Source organism: Eulemur rufifrons, chromosome 15 (genome assembly GCF_041146395.1).
Source record: "Eulemur rufifrons isolate Redbay chromosome 15, OSU_ERuf_1, whole genome shotgun sequence".
In the NCBI taxonomy this organism is placed as follows: Eukaryota; Metazoa; Chordata; class Mammalia; order Primates; family Lemuridae; genus Eulemur; species Eulemur rufifrons.
In genome coordinates, this window is record NC_090997.1 from 8247809 (window position 1) to 8264111 (window position 16303).

Genomic DNA, 16303 nt, shown 5'->3' on the forward strand with positions numbered 1-16303 from the left:
TAGTGTAGGGCTGGAACTGAAGTTGTCAGTGTGAACATGGTTTTTAACATATAATAGATATACAAAAATACACAAGTGTGTGGGATACACATACACACACACGTGTGTACACATGCCCCTTGCTATCTATTTGCTAAAAGGGCTCAGAAGCAATGATACCCCAGTAGCTGTGAGCACACCTAGGACGGAGAATTTGTTTCCAAATACAATTTTCTATCAAGTGTTCCTTGGAGAAAGCTGATTCCAGGGCAGGGAAAATATGAGATGAACCTGGACTGTCTTGTTATACCAGAAAATAATGAGGTATCAAAGAATGATGGGTACATGTCAGAATGACACACAGTCAGCTTGAAAGGGTTCCCATTCAAATTTTTAAAAAAATGATAGTAAAGAATTATAAGCCATTGAATAACACAGAATTCATGAGATCATAGAGATATTAATTAACAAGTTAATTAATAAGGGGAAAGCCAACTAATAAATGTAAAGGAATGAGGGAAACAGATGATCTTCATTTAGCAACAATCATGACAATAATTGATTCAAGAAAGAATCATCAATGGATCCTATAATAAAACTGGTGGGTAAAAGTTTGAGGAGTAACAAAATATTTACAGTCTCCAAGTATTTCCACAGAAGATACGTACTACTTACAAAGGAAAAATAGTAACTTTACAGTGGAGAAACAAACCAAGAAGAACCCATTTTAACATCAAAGTTAACATCAGTTAACATCACCAAAAATGAGACAAATCAACAACATTAGCCTCTTTATGTGAAGCACTGAGAAAAACACATCACATCTACAGTATTCCTGCCAAAAATGCATAATGTGGATCTAATCGTGACCAGATAAAACTCAAACGAGAGATATTCTATTAAAAAATAAATAAGAACAAAACTGGTCTATATTCTTCAAAAATGTCACCATTTTAAACACAAAGATTAAAGAATTATTCCAGATTAAAGGCAAAAAAAAAAAAAAGTAACTGTACCTCATGGCTGGGTTTTTTGTTTTGTTTTATTTTTGTGTGTTGGATTTTTATTCTTTTATTGCTATAAAGGGTATTCATGGATAGGCCAATTGACACAATTGATGAAATATGAATAAGGCTTGTAGATCAGACATAGTAATAATATGTGAGGATTATAAGGTGGTTAGTAAAAGAATATCCTCGTTTTTAGGAAAGGCACACTGAAGGATTGTGTATTATATCTGCAACTTACTCTTGAACAGTTCAGGAGTTTAAAAAGAGAGTGAAAAAAGAATAAAACAAATGTGGTAAAATGTTAACATCTGAGGAATGTGGTGAAGGTTACATGAGAATTCTTTGTACCTTTTCTGTATATCTGAAATTAGGCTGAAATAAAAAGCTAGAAGAAAAGAGTAAGCAGGTAATTGATACTTGTTAGAGGTAGAGGTAATGAAATTAAGATCTGGTTAACATCTAAAGACATAAAGTGCCAAAATATAAACCTGTGATATGTTCTGAAAGTTTCATGACTAAACCAATTAAGTCCCATATACACGTTCTGAAGAATGGGATTTGAAATAAAACGGATCCACTTAGAACCTTACTCAAGGATAAAAGTTTGTAAAGCACCTAAAGGACTTTCATATAACTTAGCAGACTCATCTAAGCCATGCAACCCAAAGTCACTGTACTACATAGAAACTGAAACATGTAACCTTCACACAGTGGTTGAACAAGCATTTTTCTTCTAAAAGTTTGGAAGGTAAATTACCTCACCTAGAAATGTTTGTTTCTATTTTTTATTAACTATTAAAACTATTAAGTATGAATGAAATTATATAAGGATAAATTATAAAACAGGATAAAAACGAAAGCATTCCAACTACATTAGTATTAAAGCTAATGTGAAAGTAGATGTAAAACTTCAAGGAATGCACAACAAATCTGTAATTTATTAAAACTTGTTTTAAATTTTAAGAACCACTACCTTTTCTTCAGACCATTTCCAGAAAATACTGTGAATACACAAGTCAGAAAAATTACAGCATGTGCTGGAACAGAGACAATCAATTTCAGCTGAGAAAATGGCTTCATATGAAAAACGATTTACGGCTTTTTAAAATATGTCCACAAATTATTTCAACCCCCCAAAAGCTCAAGTCTAACTGCCTTCCCTTGAGTGTGGGCCAAACATAGTGACTTGCTTATAACAAATTAAATATAGCAGAGGTGACAGTATATATACTCAAAATAGGACATAAAAGGCATATGGTTTTGTCCTTGCTCTCTCTTGCATCACTTGCTTTGGATTAATCCAGCTGACGTGAGGATACTCAAGCATCCCTGTCAAAGACCTGAGGCCTCCTGCCAACAGCAAGGAACTGAGCCTCCTGCCAACAGCAATGTGAGAACACCATCTTGAAAGCAGATCCTCCTGCCCCAGTCAAGCCTTCAGATGACTAAGTCAGGGGTCAAAAGCTTTACTACAACTCTTCAGTGGCTCTGAGCCAGAATTACCCAGCTAAACTAAATTCCTGACCCACAGAAATCATGAGATTAAAAAATATTTGTTGTTTTAAGCAGCTAAGTTTGGGGTAATTTTTTACATACCAATAGATAACTAATATAGGGTTTAACAGTCTCTCCATTTGTAAAATTATAAATTTATAGAAATGTTTTTTGTAATTTTAGCTGAAATTGACTATCATTTACAAAGATAATTACAGTCTATATTTCCAGGAATGTGTAAAATAGTACCAAAAAGAGTGACTCGGTCAAATGAAAGAAATGAATCAAGTCAGAATAACTATATTGAACCATAAATAGAATGCATTTATTTTGTAAATAGATTTAAAAATAAACACTTGTGGAAATAAGTAGTGTGGAGAAAAAGGAGATTAGCTGGGAAATCTCAAGTATACATTATTTGGGGTGAGATTTGAAAGGATTAAAAAAAAGAATTCTGAATTTACTATAAATGTCATTAGCTTGAAAAGTACAGTTCTTCCTCTAGAGAATTTTGCACCTATACATAAAGAAGTAGGAAATCTGAATGTTTATGTAAGATCTCATGTCAGTCATCTAAAAAATTTAGGGTCAATTATAGCATGTCTTCACAGGAGAATCAGCTTTGGGGCCTTTAATTGCCCAGCCCCCTTTCCCCTCCATCCCTAACTATATTATCAAATGGTCTTCAAACATTTAGGCAGTTACTACACTTCTAACTTCCTCCATCAACTTTTCCTAAATCAGCAGAAATGAGATTGCATTTCTTCATCAGGACATTCACATCCTAGGGCCCCATGTTGACACAAGGAGTTGACATGAAGTAGAAAGAGCATCAGCTCAGGAGTCCAAGCCTGGATCTGAGACCAGTCTCACCTCTCACTGGCCACAAACTACACTGACAAAATGTTCTCGGGAACTCAGTTGCCTTATTAGTAAAATTGGGATAAGGTCCAACTAATTCACAAGGTTGTTATTATAAGGATTAAACAACATATAGAAAGGACCTTGCATAATGCAGCCAGTAGATAAATGGCAGCTAGCTATTAATGACCCTTTTGCTTATATGCATTATGAGTATACTTCCCAAATCAAGAAAACAAGGACACAGACTGCCAGAATATTTTTGTGTCTCATATTCAGATGCAAAAGACAGTCCAGGAGGTTACTGTGGACTTATGGTTTGTTATAATCTCTGAAACATTACAATAGCTTATGAGTCGACACCAAAACTGAACACTTAGCCACTAAAGAAGCATGAGTATCTAGTCTGTAATCAATATTTATATAGCACTAATCACACTCCTCTATCAAATTACAAATTTGATTGCCAAAAAAATTTATGTATCTCTATAATCTTCATGGCCCCTTGCATACGTAAGGCTGAATGAATTTAACTTCAAGCCCTCAATGTCTGTTCATATCAGTATAATCTTAAGATGATAAAAGTTAGGCATCTTCTCCCTGACAATGTACGTGTGTGCACACTCATTCTCCCAACTAAAGTCAGTCTCAGATGCCCAAAGCAATTATCATTTCCCCATGTCCAGCACTTCACACAACTTCTGGCACATAGTAAATGCTTAATGAATGTTAGTTGAGAGATAAACGAAAGAGACTAAGCGCCTAGGAAGCACATTGAGTAGTTAACCTGTCAGTCATGAAGCTCCAATTTAACTTCTGAAATCCCTTTACAAATGTATTTATAACTTTGCACAGCTATTGTTTGATTTCCTTATACAGGGGAACTCCTTCATAACTTCCTCTCAGAGAACAAGACTAACATCTGTGCTACATGCCATAAGTCCTCAGTATATGTGACATGTAAGACCCAATGAATATTGGCAAACAAGAAATATGTCCTTAGATTCAGATTCCTCTACATCCATGTTTCTGTGATTATACCTCTTCCTGATGCTTTCCTTTGGGGTTTTGTACATTTCATCCACCTTATTGTAAATGTCCCACAAACTGGAGTATATGATTTGCTTCCCTTCTAAAACTCCAAGATGCCTAATACAGCACACAGATTGGACTTTTGGTATTTATCATTGACAATTACTGTGGAAACTGGATTGTCATTTTTTAAAAAGGGAGAGGGCAGGGCATCTAACACAAAGTCAAATGCACGTAGCTACACATCAGCTATTTGAAAGAAATTTTCTGCAGTTATTTTGTGTGTGTGTAAAATTAGAAACAGCATCCTCCCTGTGACTCAGCAGAGATATAAGAGGATGAATGAAATCTGTGTGTGAAGTACGTGCAATCAGGTACAAGGACAGTATTAAGCGGCTTCAAAGGTTATTGCTATACACTAGGCATTATACTAGATTCTGGAGAAGACAAAAATGAGATGAGATCTATGAAATTGGAAATCAGACTGGTGGACCTAGAGAGTCTAAGCCTGTTAAATTCCTATTCTTTTCTAAACTCTTTCCTGGTTCCCAATACACCTCAACCTCTTTATTAGAATCTATGCTGGTTCCTCTTCTTTCATCTGACCTGCAAGTCAGGGGTTCTCAAAGTGTGGTCCCAGGAATAGCAACATCAGCATTACCTGGGAACTTGTTCAAATGCAACTTCTCAAGCCCCAGTTCAGACCTACTGAATCAGAAACTATGGGAGTGGGACCCAGTAATCTGTGTTTTACCAAGGCCTCCAGGTATTTCTGATATATATTCAAGTTTAAGAATTTCTATGGTTTGAATGTGTCCCCCAAAGTTCATGTGTCAAAAACATAATCCCCAATGCAAGAGGTAGGAACCTTTAAGACTAGGCCATGAAAGCTCTTAATACCATTATAGCGGGAATGGGTTTGTTATCTCAGGAATGGGTTCCCAAGATGAGTTCAGCCCCCTTCCTTCTCTCTCTTGCCCATGTAATTCCTTCTACCATGTTATGACACAGCAAGTAGGCCCTCACCAGATGCCGGCAACTTGATCTTGGACTTCCCAGCCTTTAAAACTGTGAGGATATAAATTTCTGTTCTCTGGTATTCTGCTATAGCAGCACAAACAGGACTCAGACAAGAATTAATCTAAGTTTAAACACTAATTTAAGTGTTGATTTCCAAAAGTTCCATTCACTGTCTTATCCAGTTCTCACTCTCCATTTTCTGGGTAGTTAGATCTTCTCCTACTACCTCTACATCTATTACTACTAGTAATAATAATACCAACAGCTGCCACTTACAAAGTATTTATAAACTAGACATTGTGCTAGTCACTATGCACATACTACCTTTCTTAATCTCCACAACAATAATTTAGATAAGAAGCCTAGGGTTAAAGATGTTAAATAACTTGCCAAAGGTCATCCAACCAATAAATGGCATAACAGAGATCTGACCTGGGGTATTCCTAACTCCAAAGTCCCTGAAGTTAGCCACTATACTAACAGACCTCCCAGAAGGTTGCTATCCCCATAGTCTCAATTGTTATCTACATTGCAATTGTTCCTAATTATCTCATAAACTCTGAAGTAGAATTTCCAATGACCTAGTGGATCTATTTAAACACCCACAGGGGCCTTAGAATTAACATATGCCATTATTTCTTCTCTCCACTGAAAGCCTGTTCCTCCACCTGTATTTTCTAATTTAATGTCCCTATAATCACGCAGTTGCTCAAGCTAGACATGTCCCCTTTGACTTCTCACTCTCCCTCACCTTTAACTGGTCATAAAATTTAGAGATTTTAACATCTAAAAATGTCTCTACAATCTTTCCATTCCCACTGTCCTTCAGGCTACCAACATCTCTCATCTACATTCTAAGTGGTCTTCCTGCCTCTTCACTCTGATGCAATCTGCACATGAACTGTCAATTAATTTTCTGATCTGATTATTCTACCTTCCATGGCTGTCCATTACTAATTCAATGGGGAAGGGAAGAGTCTAGACGTTTTAGAATGGAGTAGAAGACCCCCTCATAATTTGGCTCCAAAAATACCTTTCTCCTGTCTCATCACTTCTGCCATGCAACAAGCCTACAAGAAACAATTCAAGATATTTCCAAAAATACCATTTAGTTTTAATCTTCAGCAATTTTGTTTATGCTGGCCCTCTCTTCCCCCTTTACATGTGGCAAAATTCTACTTAACCTTCAGGGATAACTAAAGTTCCATCTCTTCTCTTCAAAGCTTTCCCTATCAACTTTTTCCCCAGCCAACAAGATCTATTACCCAGCACTTTATTCATTCCAAAAGTGATTAATTTATCACAACATATAATGGTTAGTGGTTAGCTCCTCTGATGAGTACTTAGTATGTCAGGGAGTCTACTATGTCTTATTCATCTTTGTCTTCCGAACACCCAACAGAGTGGGCTATAGCCAGCACCCAATAAATATTTGCTGAGTTGTTAAATAATGGAACATTTGCTGTTGTAACTTTACGAGTCTTCGTTGGCAATTCAACTTCAGATTCACATGCCACTCAAAAGAATTTTCACATAACAAAAGATGTGATAAATAAAGACCAAGAGCTCAATATTCAGCAGCAGTATCTTTAATTATTCTTAAATCTTTTGTCAATATTTTTGAGTATTCTTCATCAGAAAGGCTCCTTTCCCAACTAACATTATCTGTATTATTTACAGAATCGGCAGTAACTACAAACCCACAGAGATAATCAAAAGCAAAACTGTGTCATCAAGTATGGCTGGATGACTACTTTTGGTACATCATTCAGTACCAATAGAAAGGCCCAAGTACATTAGGTAGATTTTAGAAATTGAGACATGGCTATTGACTACCTAAAATGCATGCACATTAGTGAGGCATTCATTCCAATTAGTAATTGAAATAAAAAATACATAACAACCTGATCCTGGTTCAACCATAAGATCATAATTTCAAGTAAGGATAACACTTACTCGTGCCTAAGACTCTAAGTAACACAAGCCCCATTCTACCTTACCAGCAGGCTCTATCTTGTTATCAGTGGGATGCTGATAAGTCTGCCTCAGTCTTTAACACTTTGCCTTCCCAACCTGCTAAACCTTATCTCTCCAATATTCCCCTATCAGAGACCTTCTGCTCCACTCACCAGACAAGCAAGTCTGCTCCATATATCCCCCAACAACCAAATTCACATTATTTGCTCAGCACATGATTTCTTATCTCTTTTCTAATTCAAATTTTACACTTATTTCAAAGACCAGCTCAGATCTTACCTCTTCCAATGAGTTCCCTAACTCAGCCCACACGTCCTATCTTTCTAAATTTCTACTGCACTTTCAGTCCTCACATAGCACTTGTTTACATACTACTTAATTTGGTTTTAGAATTATCTTATATACATATGCTTTCTGTTCCTATCTAGAATATTGTTGTTAAAGGAAAAAAGCCAGGGCTTCCATGTCATATGTAACCCCACAATCCTCCTCCCAAATATAATACTGGGCAGAGGGGGACACATGTACTAAGTACTTGAAGGACCGAATTAAATGCTTTCTCTATATAGATACATCACTAATGCACAGCATGATATATAACAAATACCTATTGCATGCCTATTCTGTGGCAAGCACTTTTCTAAGAGCTGGAGATATGGCAAGGAGAAAACAGAGGTGATTCCTGTCCTAAAAGCTATTATTGTCCAAAGAGAAAGAGATCTTGAATTTCAAGTATTCTAAGTGTTGCAGAGCAAAATGATTACTGGTTTCAAGATATTAGAACTTCAGGCAACACACTTTACAGATCCTTAGTTATGAAACTAAATCACAGAATTTTAGAGTTGAATGAAAACTCTAAAGTTATTTTTCTCTCTCAGCTTTCCTGCACAAATCATGATAGTACAGGCTATCTTTTTACTGGTTCTATGTACTGCCTCAAACAACAGAAAGTCCGAAAAGACTAACTTCTTCCCTATTTCCAATACTCCTCCCTCCCAAGGACGGTAACTACAACCACTACACATCTATCTACCCATGAGGAGCCCAGCGCACTAAGAGAACACTGGGCTGATGATCTGCTGCAACTTTACACTGGCTACTCCGATCATCAACATTTTCCAGCCCACACATTGAACAGAATCAGTATTTTCTACCCAGAAAATAGCAAGGCTATACTGTTTTTAAGCAAAACAGAAAAACAGTGCTTTCTTATTTCCTTGGCCCTAGTAATAGCAAAAGCACAACACAGTTCTGAGAAACGTAACACCTATTTGAGTCTAGAAGGAGGTAACAACTAGGGATGGATATCAACCCCTTGGTCTCAAAATCTGCAGCAACAATATGATAAAATGTCAAGGAAGCACATGGACATACATGTGAACTTGGAAACTCTAGGCAACAGGTTGGCTGCCCCGTTTCTATACTGACAGGTCGCCTTCCCTAGACCGTGGGTGTGTCTGACGCCGCACGCAGGCACTGACTCACAACTCTCTCCATAACAACCAGCTCCTACTCAGAGCCTGGCCAGGGCAGGGGAGATGAGGGCCCCAGCAGCCCCACACTTTCCGAACCCCAACCCCGGGGTCCTCGGTTCCGCCACCTCTCGGTCTGGGGCAACGTCGTCTCAAACAGGATGCGAGACTGCTCGGAGAACCGAAGCTGCTCCTGATTCGAATTCCTCTGTTTGGGACGCTCGTAGAGCACCCCGAATCCCCCAGACACCTACTTCCTACACCTTCCAGGCTATCAGTTTTCCCAGGCCCCTCTCTACGGCTTCCCAGAGCGCCCGGGCCCAGGAACTGACCCTGCTCAGCCCCTGTCCCCGCGCCTTCCCCGCCCCCGGAAAAAGCGGCAGAGGGGCGTGGAGCGGCGCGCGCGGGTACGGTGGGGACGCGCGTCTCCGCGCCCTGGGCCCGCGCAGCAGGTGCGGCCAGGCCCCACCTCCCCCGCGAGGCCCGGGCCACTCACCCCAACGATGTTCCTGTGCGACCTGGCCGCCGGCACAGACGCCTCTTCCGTCTGCTCTGCACCCCACTCGTAGCCACCGCCCCCTCGGCCGCTGTCGTCGCCGCCGTCCTCGCCGCCGCCGCCGCCACCGCGGCGCGCGTCCCCTTTCACGCACACCGCCGTGGCCGCGCACGCGCGTTTGCGCGCTGGCGTCACTTAGCAACGGTCGACCGCTGGCCGGCGGGGTCCCGGGGGTTAGGGTCCCGGGGATTAGGGCCCGGAGGTTGCCTCAGGCGGGTTCTGTGGCTTTTCCCCACCCGCCCGACCCGCTGCCCCTCCAGAGCAGGGGGCCCCAGGGTGTGGCTGCCCTGCGGCACCTGGCTCAGGGTAAGTCACGTCACTACAACGTCACTGTATGGCGTCACCGGCGCGCGTCACTGCGGATGGGGACAGTCCTGGGCGCCGGTAGTGGAGGGAGCAGTGGCCTCGTCCAGACTAGCGCAGACCTGATCGTCAAGTTCTGCGAGGCGCAGGAAGGTTCTCCAAGGAGAGGGACCAGAAGGGACTGGGTCCGTGGTTAGTGTCGAGGCTGCTGAGTGACACTCAACTCTAGCAGTAGGGTGTGGTGAACCGAGCCTTGAATTCCCTTGATTCTCAGTTTCCTCATTGTAAAAATGGGCATAGTAACCCGTGCTGGCTACGTTGGAGAGCTGCGAGGCTAAAACAGAATAATGTATACAAAGGTACTTTGTAAAGCATAAAGCCCATTCGACTTTAAAATAGCTTTCTTATAAGACAAGGCAGTTGAACAAGAGCAGTTCAGAGCATGGACTTTGGAGTCCTAGAGATCTGGATGCTGGTCTGACCCTGGCCAATGTTGGAGAGTCAGTGACCCTTGGCACTGGGGCAAGCTGAAGGGTCTGGGTGCCGGGATTGGGGGAGACTAGTGGGGAAGGACTTAATTCCAGGCAAAGGATGCTTCGTTAGTAAAAGTAGTAAGTGAAAATGGACAGGAAGAGCAAGTCTCGGGGCAGGGAGACCCACTTGGAAGCCATATTTGAACTTATACCCCACAATCTGGTCACCCTCCTAAGGAATGTCACCACCACTATCTAGTAACTTAGACACCTGTGGATAAGCCAGACTCCTTATTCCCACAAAAGGGAACTGCTGTAGTGTTTTCCTCTGCTTTTCCCAGAGCAGAGCCTGTGGGTGGGGGTAAGGGTGCCTAGTCCAGGACTACAAAGCAAGTAAACCTATTTAATTTCAGAGTTTGGCATTAGGAAGGTCTTTGTCCACAGGTAATATCCAGTATCAACTTTGTCAGTTATGTTATATAGAATAATGCCCCTTCCCCAAGATGTCCACATCCTAATCTCCAGAACCTATGAATATGTTATCTGCAAAAGGTATTTGCAGATATAATTAAGTTATGGGTCTGGGGAGATTATCCTGGATTATTTGGCTGGGCTGGAGGCAGGAGGGTCAAAGTCAGAGAAGGAGATGTGATGATGGAAGCAGAGATCAGAGAGATTTGAAGGTGCTATACTGTTGGCCTTGAAGATAGACCCAGGGAATGCAGGCAGCCTGCAGAAGCTGGAAAAACCTTCCTGCACCTGGCAGAACTTGATGATCAGGTCTGCGCTAGTCTGCACGAGGCCGCTGCTCCCTCCACTACAGGCGCCCAGGATTGTCCCCATCCGCAGTGACACGTGCTGGTGACGCCATACCAGCAAGGAAATGGATTCTTCCCTAGTGCCCTTAGAAGGAACACAGCCCTGACAACACCTTAATTTTTAGGACTTCTGGCCGGGCATGATGGCTCACACCTGTAATCCCAGCAATCTGGGAGGCCGAGGTGGGTGCATCGTTTGAGCTCAGGAGTTCGAGACCAGCCTGAGCAAGAGCAAGACCCCGTCTCTACTAAAAATAGAAAGAAATTAGCTGGACAGCTAAAAATATATATAGAAAAAATTAGCCGGGCATGGTAGCGCATGCCTGTAGTCCCAGCTACTCGGGAGGCTGAGGCAGGAGGATTGCTTGAGCCCAGGAGTTTGAGGTTGCTGTGAGCGGTGGCTGACGCCACGGCACTCTAGCCTGGGCAACAGAGTGAGACTCTGTCTCAAAAAATAAATAAATAAAATTTTAGGACTTCTGACCTCTAGAACTATAAGACAATACCTTTGTATGGTTTTAAGCCATTAAGTTTGTGGTAATTTGTTACACCAGCTATAGGGAACTAACACCATCAGTAATGAAGATAATAGTTGGTTTCCTGCTGCTCTCTCCTTTACCTGGAAAAGAAGGGTCCAATTTATTAGGCCCCTTCACAGACTATAGCAATGTGACTGTGACCTGACAGAAGGAGCCTCCACATCCGGAGGGAAATGTCCAATAAACTGTTAGATTATACATGTTTATGAATCAGGAAAGAAGTTGAGTTAAAATAGATTTGGAGGCCATTAACCTATAATTGGTAATTTAAGCCCTAGGCATGGATGTGATCAATCAGGGAGAAAATATAGAAGAAATATAGAGGGGACTAAGGATAGGGCCCCCAAGGAGCACTGACTTTAAAAGGAGGTGGCAAATGGTCAAAAGCCCACAAAGAAGTCTGAGAAGAATGGCCAGAGGGAGAAAAGGAGAACCAGGTAAGTATAATTGGCAAGCTCTGAAGCCAAGGTAGGAAAGAAAGGCAAGATAGAGAGGGGTCAGCAGTCAGAGACCATGAATAGGTCAAGTATATCAAGGGCTGGAAAGCATTGATTGGATTTAGCAACACAAAAGTGATTGGTGGCCAACAATTGGCAGCTTCAGAGCAGTAATGGAGATAGACACCAAATCACTGAGTTCTAAAAAGCAGGTCAATATAGTGGATTGGCCTCTGGACTGGTTGATGGGAGTTTGAGATTCTAGTCTTGGTTCTGGACATTAACTAGCTAGATAACTTTGGACAAATTACTCAACTTTTCTAGACTTTGGCTTTCTCATCTGCCAAAGGAGAGGATCAGGCTGAGTCTATAACTTTCACATTAATTCCTATGCAGTCCCCACAACTTTATATTAGATTCATTTGCTTATAACAGCACACTTCAAATCCTACTCAGAGCATTTCACCAAACATGGACAGTCAGTGTATTATGTGCCAGCTTCTATCCAGATACTATGGCAATGACAGTTCTTCAAGAAACTCACGATTTGGAGAGAGAAATACTAAGTATATAACTAGTTGCCATAAATTCTTTTTTTTATAAAGTGAGATATAAATATACTGTAAGTATAATACGATATACTCTAATGGACTCTGTATGAGGTGAAATGAGGAATGTATGAAGTGATACAGATGAGGGGGCAATCACCTCTGCCTAATGGAAGTCAAGGTGTTGTATAATACCGACCTGCACTGTCAGGTAGGCACAGTGTGCCTCAAAAGTGGACACAGATATGCCAATGCATTTCTGTGGGATCGAAAAAGACCAGGAGAATTGTTCTAAGCCAATGATGTCACTTAACATTCCTTCCAGGTAGTTTTCTTGTGATCTGAATGAATATTTATGCACAACTGTTTCTAAATTAAAATTGTTTAATTGGAAAAATGGACACAAGTAAAAGTTGAATGCAAGAGTAATTCATTTATTTTTCTACCAGATCCAAGAGGAAATATTGTCATTGATGTCATGCTCTGGTGTATTTGTTCATCTAATCCTCATATATTAGTGCATTTAATTTTGCAAACATTAGCTTATTGCATTGACCACTGACGACATATCTCAGTTTTAGCAAATGGGGTGCAAAGTTTAAATAATTTGGCCAAGGTCAAAAAGCAAGTAAGTAGTAGACCAAGATTTAGACCCAGCACAGGCATCCTCTCTCCAGGAAACCTCCCCTCAGGCCTTAGTTGGTTTAAGTGCCCTTCTTCTATACTATTAGCATAATGTGCAAGCATTTATTTTAGCATTTACTTTAATAATGATGATGCTTACTATGTGCCAGGTACATAGTACCTCTACCTATGTTACCTATGTTTAAGTGTGTTACAGGCGGCAGCTTATTTAAGCTTCGTAAGAACCCTTTGAAGTAGGTAGTATTATTAATCATAATGTTTTATAAATTAGGAAACTAAGGCACAGAAAGTTTAAGTAATTACTCAAGGTAAATTAATAAATGATAGACAAGCTTGTAGCTTTGATTTGGGCAGTGCAAAGGCAATTTATGTGACCAAAGCATTTGTACCCCCATAATATTCTGATAGAATAAAATAGAATAAAATAAAATAATAAAATAAATGATAGAGCCAGTATTCAAATCTAGGTAGCCGGGTGGTGGAATTCTTGTACTTAAACCCCATTACTACCTTCATACCCTGTACCCTCTACTTACGCTGAGGAATTCTAGAAGACATAGCTTACAGGTTGTTTTTGTGTGATATCACTCTTTGTTCCTTATATGAACACAAGAGAATTTTCTCTCTGAGCCAAAAGTCATAAAACATTTGGCTACCCTTGAGTAACTCATGTGTTCTTTTCTCTTTATAGACAATGTGAATTACATAACTGGCCTGTTTTTCCCTTTTCACTTTGACTGCCAAGAAGCTCTGAGTAAATATGTTGGCTCATCATTTGTAAGTGGGTGAATTGGCCTGCATATCTGTATTCTGTTCGTTTGACATTTTCCAAAATAAATAGTTGGGGGGAGGGTTATAATGTAATTTTAAAATATTTTCTAAATTGTTGACAATGTACATTTTATAATTAGGAAAATAAACTTTGTTTTTAAAAGAAAGTAGCTTCAAATGATTTCTCATGCTCTGATTCTGTGAATAAGAACTACTTTCAGATTAAGTTGCATGAGTTAAATATAGAATCTCAGGTCTTATAAAACCAGGACTTCTGTATGACCTTGAAAGTCCAGATCAATAGAATTGTTCAGCTAGATCAGAAAGTATTTCAAGTGGCATAAAATAGCCAAGTTATGGCCCTTCTTCTTTTTAATGTATATCTAAATAATTTAAAAACACTTTTGGATTATTGTCTTGCTTTAGAGATTAGAAAGTCCATTATTTTCTTATATGCTGATGATATTATAATTTTTTTTTTTTTTTTTTTTTTTGAGACAGAGTCTCACTCTTTCATGCCAGGTAGAGTGCAGTAGCGTCATTGTAGCTCACTGCAACCTCAAACTCCTGGCTCAAGCAATCCTCCTGCCTCAGCATCCCAAGTAGCTGGGACTACAGGCGCATATGAAGATGTCCAACTTATTTTTTTTTTTTTTCTATTTTTAGTGGAGATGGTGTCTTGCTCTTGCTCAGGCTTGTCTCCCACTCTTGAGCAATCCTCCCACCTCAGCCTCCCAGAGTGCTAGGATTACAGGTGTGAGCCACCGCACCTGGCTGTAATGAACTTTAAAGTATAGTTGATTTTGTTGCTGACCAATTGTCAGAAAGAATGAATCAGGATCACATGTTCCAAAACTAAAATAATTTTTTCAGTACATGTCCTCAAATTTAATTAGCTTAGATCCAGTGACCAAATGCTAGTTTAATTACATTTTATAGGAGCATTATTCAGATTTTTCTACAGTGAGCATGAGCAACTGATACTTTCTTCTTTGAAAATTGTCCAAATCTTCATCATTCTCCAGCAGGGCATTGCAATGCCTAAAGAGCCCAGGCAGGTGGGTAAGTGCTCTGTACGCAGCCCAGCAGATTGCTTCCGTGTGGTGTGAGCATCTTTGGTTGCCAGATTTGAAACCTGTTGATCTCTCAATATTTGTAACTCATGTGAACTTTAAAAAAATAAAAAGAAAAGAAAAAACATGAGTTTGCAGATCTTCTGCTCTATTGGGTGGTCCTGAACACTTACTTTTTCGTATTTTTCAAGAATTGCTTTTTGTTCTGTTTTTGTTTTTTTCTACTGCCTGTGTGATTGCAGAATGAAGAGTTGTTTTTTTAAGGAAAATCCTGGATTGCCTGCAGAGGCTCCCTCTATCCACTGCCATACAGAGAGGAATGTTCCTATTTAGAAGGGAATTTTAATGATGTGACTCACTCTTCACAAAAGGCTGTCAACCCTCTACCATCTGCTTGCTGATCAGGTTACTGAATTCTAAATAGTATGTATCTGCCTTAGTCAGTACACAGTACTAGTTGATCCATCAGAAAATTGCATACCTAACCATATTGTCCTGAGCTTACATACCCAGAAACCTCAGCCAGGTGTGTTACACTGACTTGTATTTTAAGTGTCGTGTCTTCTGTGTATATCAAGCTATTCTAGAAGAGAGTTCCACATAGCCCACTAGTGCATTGTAAAGGTGATGAGGGAAAGCTTCTCCTCCATCCTCAGAAGGTTTGCTGAAAATGAACTGACAATAGGCAAATTAGTAGGAGAAAAATGTATACAAATGTATTAACGTGCATAAGCACAGGGGACTCACAGGAAAATGATTATCCAATAACCCAATGAAGTCCAGATGCTTATATATCTTTCATAGGGGAAGAGGAGATGGGGAAAATGTAATTTTGAGAGGTAGCAAATGATTTTTAGGGGGAATGAATGGGCCCAATATTCAGGCAATAGTTTTCAAATGATTCTCTTTGGGAATTTAATAGGATTGGGGAACAGACAATAGTTTAGGACAAAGTTTGGGCTCTAGGTGTGGTGCTTAATTTTCAGTCTCTGTGATAATGAGGTTTAATCTTCTCTAGTTGATGAAATTTCAGGGAGGGGATCAAAAGCATGTGTGTTCCTCTTTGGTGAGTCCAGTTTCTAGGTGGATAAGGGAAGTTCAGAGAACAGCCTCATCCTGTGCCGTGGGAGAAACAAGACTGAGATATTGCGGGAGGAGTCAGAGAGACCTTCAGGCTGCTTCTTCAGCGTGTCAAAGCGTAATATTTGGCAGTATCATTTTCTGAGCCCCAACAGCATTTACTATAAGGCTGTTTTGTTTGGACTTGATCATACAGGAGAATTTTCTTTCAGAGC

The 16303-nt window shown here is 40.2% G+C and overlaps 1 protein-coding gene across 2 annotated transcripts in view; it reads right to left on the reverse strand.

Moving 5' to 3' along the window:
• BTBD9 (BTB domain containing 9) overlaps window positions 1-9442 on the reverse strand; it is a 386775-nt gene extending 377333 nt beyond the window's left edge. Inside the window, exon 1 of one of the 2 annotated variants that reach the window (XM_069487430.1) lies at window positions 9342-9442. The gene's annotated coding sequence lies outside the window, so the exon portion shown is untranslated. Of the gene's footprint in view, window positions 1-9099; window positions 9155-9341 lie in introns of those variants that run through there. The other variant, XM_069487432.1, reaches the window with a different exon arrangement.
• Between the last annotated feature and the right edge of the window lie 6861 nt (window positions 9443-16303).